Source organism: Mesocricetus auratus, unplaced genomic scaffold, assembly GCF_017639785.1.
Source record: "Mesocricetus auratus isolate SY011 unplaced genomic scaffold, BCM_Maur_2.0 Super-Scaffold_100025, whole genome shotgun sequence".
Classification (NCBI taxonomy): Eukaryota; Metazoa; Chordata; class Mammalia; order Rodentia; family Cricetidae; genus Mesocricetus; species Mesocricetus auratus.
The window spans coordinates 22,955,030-22,965,351 of NW_024429206.1; the positions used below are offsets into that span (position 1 = coordinate 22,955,030).

General features: G+C 45.4%; 1 long non-coding RNA gene across 3 annotated transcripts in view; it reads left to right on the forward strand.

The window, feature by feature from the left end:
• Positions 1-9,279, forward strand: part of LOC110342798 — a 90,647-nt gene extending 81,368 nt beyond the window's left edge. For all 3 annotated transcript variants that reach the window (XR_005871060.1, XR_005871061.1, XR_005871064.1), the window contains 2 exons: positions 7,755-7,822; positions 9,201-9,279. This is a non-coding gene — a long non-coding RNA (uncharacterized LOC110342798). The remainder of the gene's footprint in view (positions 1-7,754; positions 7,823-9,200) is intronic.
• The last annotated feature ends 1,043 nt before the right edge of the window (positions 9,280-10,322 follow it).

Here is a 10,322-nt window from a genome sequence, read left to right on the forward strand (position 1 = left end):
ATTCGGGGACCTCCTGCCCAGGCTTATGGGCCCAGAGACACACAGCAGCTAGTCTCCACAGAGTAATTCAGCTTCAAGTTCACCTGGGATGGCTCACAATGCTATCAACTGGATAGCCAATCAATACAGAAATTTACTTCCCACAGTTCCAAAAGCTTGAAGTTCAAGTTCAAAGTGCCACCAGATTGGGAATTGAATTGTCTCACCACATCCTTAATTGGTGGAAGGGATGAAGGAGCTCTGTGGAGTGACTTTTTTTTGTACAGGGTTTCTCTGTATTGCTTTGGAGCCTGTCCTGGAACTCGCTCTGCAGACTAGGTTGGCTTCAAACTCACAGAGATTAAAAGCGTTCGTCACCAATGCTCAGCTGGAGTGACTTTTAAAGGGTTCTTTTCGTATAGCTATGGTCTTATAACCAAATCACCTTCCAAAGGTTCTACTTCCAAATAACATGTTGGGAATCAGGTTTTAACATCATATACAGTTTGGAGGGACAGATTCTGTGCGAGCTCTGGGTCCATTCTCCTGCCCATGTTATGAGATCCTTCTTTCTATAAACTAACCTGCCCATTCACTAAATTATTTAACACACACATTTGTGCCTGTGCATATGCACAAAGGGGGATTAGAGGGATGAAGACACAATCTGAATCGACCTTGTAGCTTCTAGAAGCTTACAGTTCTTTAGACGTCAAAGGGTGTGAGGGGGATATGGGTGAGTGCACAGATGTCTGCATGTGTGTAGAAGTTAGTTTTCCCCAAGGTTGTTACAAGGCATTTGTTGAGTGCACCTCTTAACACAGAGCTTGTGACCCGCTAGAAGGCAGCCAGATTTCGGTGATGATAACTGATGTTGAAAGGAAAAGAAATGGGGGAAAGGAGAAGAGGGGGAGGGAGAGAACACTGAGGAGCGGAGGGAGGAGGAAATGAAGACAGAAAGGCATGAGAGGAAGGATGTGAGCCAATCTGCTCATGCTTAGGAGGGAAACCGAGGCTGAGCTGTTCAGACTACTGGCCTAGGTGTCAGGGAGCGCGCTAAGTAACATGACTAAGGATGGCGGAGGTGGCAGCTGAAGCCAAGTGACCTCTTAATAAGATGCTTCAGAGAGGAGGAAAATATACTTTTTATAGCATCAATTAAAGAACCAAAATGAATGTGTCTTTCAATGGATTGCATGTTTACGTTGCTGGAACGGAGATGAGCCAAGACAGCCTGGGGATGCTTCTCCCACGGTTTTCCCACCCACTCCCCACCAAGTTGTGAAAATATATATACCTGCTTCCCTCTCGGAGTCATTCTGCCAGCTAATTATCTCTAAAGATTCAAATCATGAACCGAAACTCCAGAGCTCTTTATGGGCACTAGGGGAGTATTAAATGGGGAGATTGGAAGTAAAATTACAGTTCCCCCAATAGATTTTTTTTGAAGGGCTGGATAGAATTTTAAAAAAAAGCTGCCTTTAATTAAAAAATGTAAAACAATAAGGGCCCCTATGCATAAACAGGATTGTCTTGGGGGCTTGATTCCCATGAAAATACCTGTCTATGCCTACTGGGATTCTGGTCTCTGCTGCCTGATCCATGGGCCTCTGGGAGGAGTAACTGATACATTTGCTGCATGGTCAGCCAGGAGGTCTTGCTAATAGGACACAAACAGCAGGGGTTTGGGCTGCAGCTCATGAGATGAAGTGATGGGCTTGTCTCTGTCTATGTAGGGAATCCTGCCAAGTCCTGTGTCGGAAATAAAATGGAACTTTGTGGTTCTTGGCATGGACCTGCTAGCACAGGCTAACCTTGGCACTTGTGGACTAGGCTTCCCCTAGTATATGGCTGGAGAGTTGACAGGGTCTCAGAGGTTACTGAAGAGCAAGGGAATGGAGTTCCAGGGTCCTGTATTTCCCAGCCTGTTCTCATAAGAAAGGCATCTTCTTAGTCACTGCAGTTGGGAACATAGGATGGAGCCTTGATTCCTCCCAGATCTTAATTCTTCCCCCAGCCCATTTACCTTTGTTTAATTTTTTTCCTATTTCATTGTTTTCAATCCAGCCTCATGTCTTCTATCTAGTACTTGGACTCTCTGTGAGTTTCTTGGTTAGTCTCCAGGTCCCTTATTCTCTGCAAAAGTCCAAATGATGTTTCTATAAAGTCCTCAACAGGAAAGGCAGCCTTTCCCAGAGTTTTAAACAGGACCCGGGGAAGAGGAGGGCCTGGATTTGCAGTCCAGTCTCCACTACCAGCTGCAGCTTCTGTTTTACCCCCATGCCTTCTCTCTTGTGAGGATAGAACTGAAAACATATGTTTTGTATTATACCCTAAGCTCATATGTGCTTAGCTTCTAACTTCTGGCTTGGAGCTTTGAAGAGTGGAAACAGGCTTGCATTTCCACTCTCTACTTCCCCCATTGCCCACCAGCTTCCCAGTTCCCTGGTTATTGGACCCTGTGATGCTACATGTTGATTAACAGAAAGGAGAGAGAGAGAGAGAGAGAGAGAGAGAGAGAGAGAGAGAGAGAGAGAGAGAGAGAGAGAGAGAGAGAGGAGGGAAGGGAGAGGGAGAGGGGAAAGGGAGATGGAGAGAGGAGAGGGAGAGGGAGATATAAACTTAAGACTCCAGTTAATTCTGGGGTTCTGGATACAGGAAAAAAAGCAAAACTTTGAGAAAGGTAGGCAGTGGCATCTGACCAAGATCTGTTGTTTATAAGCAGAGGCAGAAAGGCCAGATTGGATACAATGTATTAATTACTTTCAGTTGCTGTGAGAAAAATACCAGGATGAAAAGTAATTTAAGGAAGGAATAGTTTATTTTAACTTATGGTTTCAGAGGGGGAGAGTTCAAAATGGTAGGGAAGGCATGACAGAAAGAACAGGAAGCAGGGAGATCACATGTTCCCTGTACACAGGACACAGAGACAGGGAGAGAAACTAGGAAGTCAGGTAAGGCTCTAAACCCATAAAGTCTTCCCCAAGTTATGTACTTGTGCCAGCAGCGAGGCTCCACCTCCTAAGGGGCCCAAATCTCCTCAAACAGCACTACTGGCTGGGTAGGAACCAAGTGGTCAAATGCATGAGGCTGTTGAGGACATTTCCCATTCAAACTACCACCGTAGTCGTCTAGACTGTGTTCAACATAGAGTCCTGGATCCATGCCTTCTGTATGATCTGAGGCATTAGAGGGAACCTCAACTCAAATACTCGTATAGGGACCCTACTGTCATATCGCCGTGGTTCTTTTTGGGAGCCACAAGGCCATTGGCCTGACGCATGAGGTCAGTGGAACCAGCTACTGGGTCCTGTCAAAGAGTAAGGAAGATGAGAGAAGAGGCTAATTATCTAGGCATTGGCAACAGCACCGTGGGAAGCACCTGCTGAAGATGGAGGAAGGAGCCATAGCCAACTCCGGGAGACTGCGTGTTGGTCCGCAGGTGGAAAGCGGCACTGAGATGTGGTGGTTAGGGGCTTCAGAGCGGGGCAAGAAGCAAGATGGATTTGAAGGCTCGTCTATAGGGAAAGTTAGCACCAAAATTTACAAGCGAGAATAGACTCGTCTGGTGGCTTGGAGGAGGGTGGGGGTAGAAATCCCTTTGTAAAACATGACTTAAATTTTTAAAATCCGCATATCATGCGTTAGACACCATCATGACACTTTCAAAGTACGTTTGTGTGGCTCTCCTTTCTCTGTCTCGCTCATGCCCTGCTTCCCCCGCTACACCCTTGTGGTACCCCAGATTCTTTTCCTCTTCCGTGTACCCTGTGTCCTTTTATCCACTCTCCATCCTTCCTTGTCACCCAATATTGTAGACATTTTGGTCGGATCGGGATGGGTCAGGTATTCTGGCACTCGGGAGTCACAGAATACTGAGTGTTACACAGCTCAGATGGAAAGGTATCCTGGAGCTCGGGAGCCAAGGACTGCCAAAGGCCTCAAGTAAGCAGAGCAGCTTACAGCCCTGCCTCAGGAAAAGGCTTCCGCAGTGTTTCGGCTCTGCTCTGGCAGGGGAGGATCTTCCAGCTGGGGATGTTTGCCCAGTGTAGCAGTTTTGCTCCAGCAGGAGAAGGTTTCCTCGGGCGAAGTTGCTTCAGCTCTGCTCCCAGGAGAGTGGAGAGCAGAGTTTAACAACTCCGCTCTGCCAGGGGAAGGTTTCTGCAGCAGAAGTGTTACAGCCCTACTCGCTCTGTTCTGCCCAGGGATGCCTCTGCTCCACCGCAAAACGTCTTCACCCAAAGCTCATCCAAGGGGTTTATTGGGAGGGAAGAATCCAGGAGAGTGGCAGAGGACAGCCGGGTAGTACGAACAGCCACAAGCTGAACAGACACAGGGTTTATATAGGGCTTCCAGGGCGGGGATTGGTCAGATTTCAATGCTAACCTCAGGTTGGCTAGAGCTCCTGCTCAAGGATTCATTAGTTTTCTGCATAGGGTTAGGGTCAGATTTGGCTCTGGCTTCAGGGCCAAATGTTTCTTTCTCTGGTCCTTTTTAGCCTTTTGGCTCCAATTTTAGGGCCAGGGTGCATTTCTTTCACTGGCTCTGATTCCAGGGACAAAGTGTGTTCTTTTGGCACTGGTTTCAGAGTCAGGGTGCTTTCTTTGGTTCTGGTTGCAGGACCAAAGTGTGTTTCTTTGGCTCTGCTCAGGGTGTGTTTCTTTGGCTGGTCCCTTTTCCCTACAAATATTGCCCTCTCTTGGACTCTGTGCAGGGTGGTTTTGTGTGTCAACTTGACACAAGCTGTAGAGTCATCAGAGGATGACTTCTTGAGATCCAGCTGTGAGGCATTTTCTCATTTAGTGATTGATGCGGGAGAGCCCATGGTGGGTGGTGCTATCCTTGGGCTGCTGCTCCTAGTTCTATAAGAAAGCAGGCTGAGCAAGTCATGGGAAACAAGCCAGTAAGCAGCTCCCCTTTGTGGCCTCTGCAATGGCTCCTGTCTCCGGGATCCTGCCCAGTCTGAGTTCCTGTCCTGACTTCCTTCAGTGATGAACAACAATGCTGAAGTTTAAGCCAAAAAAACCCTTTCCTCCCCAGCTTGCCTTTTGGTCATGTTATTTTGTTGCAACAATAGAAACCCTAACTAAAACAGGCTCTTTTTCAGATGCTTAGATGTTACCCCCACTCACAGGGGTTTCCGTGTATACATGTGCGTGTTATAGACTAGGGCTTGCATATGAGAATGAACACAAAGCTTCTGTCTTTCTGAGTTGGGTCACTACACTTAATACTGTACTTTCCAGATCCATCCATTTTCCTGCAAATCTCACAATCTGATTTTTCTTGACAGGCTGAATAATATTCCACTGTATATATATTCCACAGTTTCTTTCCACTTATCTGTTGTTCAGAGATAAGAGTTCACGTAGCCCAAGGCATGTGGGGAATTGAGGGGTTTCTGGGGTTGCATGGTGCACCGTCTGGTGTCGGGTGTGTGTATTTAGTATGTGCAGGTGAAGGAACTAGACCACGTAGTGCATTATTATAAGAGGGTCATGTGTGTAACCCAAAACCAAGCAGGGCCCCAGGGTACTAAACTGTCTCCTATGCTTACCTGCCTCATCGCTTCTGACTGAAGAGACAGCAACAGAGGAAGCAGAACAAGCAGGAGGCTGCCGGCTCAAGGATCAAGCAGTAGCCAAAGAGACAGCGCAGTCGTTAAGATCAGTTGCAGCTCTTGCAGAAGCCCTGAGTTTGGTTTCCTGTACTCATGTCAGATGGTTCACAATTGCCTGTAACTCCAGCTCCAGCTCCAGGGAATCTGTTGTCCTATTCTGGTCTCTGTGGGTACACACACACACATACACACACATTCTTCACTATCCCCCCCCCATATACCCATACACACAACACCCCCATATACCTAATTAAAACTAAATTTAAAAAATTAAAACCAAATGACCAACACAATACAACATAAAGGATCACAGAGAAGAGCTTGTGTGACTGTTTACCCTCTAGTAGGCCGTTATTCGTGGGACAAAGATATTATTTCACCTAAGTCTAGCTTAGTGAACAAGTGAGTTTATTGGAGGTGCTTATGGGACAATGGATGAATGTTTACTTACAAGAGCATGAGTGACTCAAAGGCATCTGCACCGTTGAAAAGCCCGTCCTACAATTGATGATAATTCACAAAAGTTGCCTCCCCCCGAGCTTCCTGCGTGACTCGAAGGCACTCCGACAGGCAGGAAAAACTCCTCTCCCTAGTACTTATGTAACTGTTTGTATCACCTTGGGTAGGGGCTTAGCTTCAGAAACTTCCTGAGCCTTGTTTATTTCCCTGGTTTCCTAAACCTTTCCAGCTGTATTTCCCAAACCTTGCCATTTTTCCTTTACTTCTTGGGTCTTTTAGTTTTACTTCCTGACTTCTAACCATCCTCTTTCCAGGAAGGAGTATTTCAATTAAGAAGAAATAGTGACAGAACATAAAGAGAACAGAACTATATAAAAAAAATGCAGGAAATTAGAGAAGGGGAAAAACTAAAGCCAGCAAGTAAAAGAAGGCTTAGAAAATAAGGATTTAACCAGAAAATTTAAAAAAGAATCAACTACATAATAAGACAAGAGTTTTGACCCTCTGGTGCTTCTAGATACAGAGAGGAATATGCCTCCAAGCCATGAAAAAATAGTTAAATTCCAAGGCTGCATGTGGTGACTCATGACTCTAATTCTAGAGCTTGGGAGGTGGAGGCAGGAAGATCAGGAGATCCCAGCTAAATGGTGAGGTTGTGGTCAGACTAAGATACAGCAGACCATAGAACAACAAATAAAGAAACAAAAATTAATTAAAAAGTAACCCTAAAGCTAGAATACTCTAGAATTGAAGTTCTATTCCTGTTTTCTGCTAGCTACATGGTCTTGGGAAAATTAATTCATAATTGTTTGTACCTCAGTTTCCCTGGGTTGTCTTGAAGGTGAAAAAAAATTAATACTTGCGATGCTAGGTGTGGTACCACACTCCTGCCCCTGTGAAACTGAAGCAGAGGATAAGGAATTTAGGGCTAGCTTGGGGCTGCATAAAGATTCTGTTCTCCAAATCCAAACCAAGCAAGCAAGCAAGCAAGCATGCATGCATGCAGATTAAATAACCCCACACAGGCAGATAGACTCAAGAAAGTCCACTCTTTTGTTGTGACATGATGTTTTCATCTGTAGATGTGCTGGATCTCATGCATAGCTATCCTTGGACACACCTGCCCAGGCAAGATGTGATGCATGACAAGTGCCCCGAGCATTTAGTTTACAGCGCTGTTGTGTGTGATACTTAGTTGCTTTTTTAAAGATTAAAAACAGTGGTGTGTGTGTGTGTGTGTGTGTGTGTGTGTGTGTGTGTGTGTGTGTGTGTGTGGTGTGTATAGGTACCTGCAGGGGATAGATGAGGGTGCTGGGTTCTCTGCTAGCTGTAGATGCAAGTGTTTGTAAAGCTGCCTGATGTGGATACTGGGAACCAAACTCAGGTTCTCTGCAAAAGACAGAATTCATTCTTAACTGTTGAGCCACCTCCCCAGACCTGGATGGTTAGCTTTAATCATCAACATGACACAACCAAGAATTGTCTTGGAAGAGATTCTTAATGAGGTCCATGTGAACATGCCTGTAGGAGGATTTTTTTTTAATTAAATTAATCCATGTGGGAAGACCCAGCCTACTGTGGTGTTCCATAGGCAGGAGACACTGAACTGTGTAAGCATGGAAAAACTGGGCTGATCACAAGCAAGCAGGTAGGCAAGGGCATGAATATATTTATTTCTCTCTGTTGTTGACTGTAGGTGTGATGTGACCACCTGTCTCAAGGTACTACCACCATGACTTTCCTGTAGCGGTCGTCTGTAACCAGGTATTGTGGGCTAAAACAAACTCTGTGGATCAAGATATTTTATCACAGTAGCATGATGAAGCTAGGACCCTGTGATTACATGGGACTAGACCCCCAGTACAGGTATGAAAGCATGGTACCATCACTGCACAGGAGCTGACTCTGGGTTGTTGGATGCCATGGACCATCGCTCCAAGTTGGCTATCGGTCTTCAACTCAGAGATCCCAGACAGAGTGACTGAGTCAGGCAGTCTGTGGGACTAGGAGACAGGAAAAAAGCTTTAGGGGCAACAAAGAAAATAAATGAGAGAAAGTGATTGTTAATGTGGAGAAAATGGCTAGACATCCCACCCCTGAGGATACTAGAAAAATGAACACAGGGCTTCTGTACTGAGAGCTCCTTTGAAGAAATTGAACAAATGTTCTCAAGGAAGGCAGGAGCTCAGCTTCCCCAATGCCCTCGGGGCACTTGGTGGAAAACACTCTAGAGCTATGATTTCAACCACCAGTCCAAGCAGATGGGTTCAATAAAGTCAACGGTTATTTACATCAATGGGAAGACCACATGGGCTTATTCCTGGCTCCTGGGACCGGGATGGGAAAAGGAATGATTGAAATGATTGAAATCCCGAGAAGGGGGGAAATGGACACTCTAACAAGAGAAAAATGTTTAGGCTTAGCCTAATTCTTTTCATCTTGGAGTCTCCAAGCAAAAAGCAAAAAACTCAGGCCCATACCAGCTGTGTTCCAGGACAGGGGAAGTACTCCTCTATTCTACTACACACACACACACACACACACACACACACACACACACACACACACACACACACACACAGAGCTGGGCTTTCTTTTCTTTTCTTTCTTTTCTTTTTTTTTTTTTTTTTTGGTTTTTCAAGACAAGATTTCTCTGTATTGTTTTGGAGGCTGTCCTGGAACTCACTCTGTAGACCAGACTGGTCTCAAACTCACAGAGATCCTCCTGTCTCTGCCTCCTGCATGCTGGTCTTTTCTTTTCTTTTTCTTTTTCTTTTTTCTTTTCTTTTTTTTTTTTTTTTTGAGACAGGGTCTTGCTCTGTAGCCCTGGGTTACTTGGAATTCCCTGTATAGGCTGGGCAAGCATTAAATTTGTGGTAAACTTCTTGGTTCTGCCTTCTGGGTTCTGGGATTACAGGTTATGTATCACTATACTCAGGCCCCATTTCTCAAATTCTTTAAAAATAGCATTTTAATTGGCTTTCTGAAAATTTCATGCATGCATATAATGTATCTTGATCATATTTTCCTTCCCTCCCTCTCTCCTTCCCTCCCTCTCTCCACCTCCTTCCTTCCCTCCAACTCTCTCCAGAACGTTTTAACACTCACCATACTGGAGTTGATCTGTCTCCTTGTGTCTTAGGCTTGAATTGCTCTCCTGAGAATCGTGGTTGATTAAAAGATCATCCAATCAAATTTTGTGTTGAGCCAGGTGCTGGGATTACATGGTATGTATTATTTACTTTGTCTGTCTGATTTATTTATCTTTTACAAATTTATTTGTGTGTGTTCGTGTGTGTGTGTGTGTGTGTGTGTGTGTGTGTGTGTGTGTATACACAAGCCTTGATGCATATGGAGATCAGAGGGACAGTCTGTGCCTTTACCCAGTGAACCGGCTCACTGGTCCCAATTTTTTAATCACGAATGAACTTGTGAGCTCCCCGAAGGAATGGAACACACCTTCCTGTGTGCAGTAACAGTTTGGGATGAGCAGTAGATTTTAATAGACTTCTGAAATTCAAATCGAACTAAAATGCATTAGGTCTCAGACAGTAGGAGTCATCAGTGCCTCCTATGAATGCTCGAACTCCACAGAGGTGAAATCAAGTCTAAGATGCACCTAGTGAAGGTGCCACTGAGCATAGTGGGATCCTTGGACCAATCAGAAGCTGGCCAGCAACCTGCCGAGTCATCGTTAGCATATCTGTGCACTCTGGCTGCCCGCCAGCCTGGAGTTTGAGTGGCTACTGTTCTAGAAAGCGGAACCTTCTTTTTAAAGCCAACAATTTGCCTAAGCGTTTTTAAAGTGCACATTACAGTCTGAACCATGCTTATTATTATTCTTTTTTATAAAGTGGTTGGTTTTGGCGAGCTGGTGGGTGGAGGAGAGTGAAATGAATAGCACCTATCTGGGAGATGAGCTTGTACAATCTGGTCCTTGCCCGTGAGCAGCTGAAGACTCAGCACTGAAGAGCAGCACCGGTCACCGAGCCAGCACAGGGTGTAAGGTCTGAACGGCCTTAGGTGCAGTTGTAGGATCGCACCATCCTCATGTCACCTATGAAAACAACACAGCGTCAGGAGAGGTGAAATGACTCAGTGGGAGTGGTGGAGAGAGAACAGACTCTTGAAAGTTGTCCTTTGACCTCTCCATGTACGCCCACACGCCGCACACAGACATAAATAAACAAATGTAAGAAACAAGATACACAAGACTAAGCCAGGCGTTGGTGGCGCACGCCTTTAATCTCAGCACTCGGGAGGC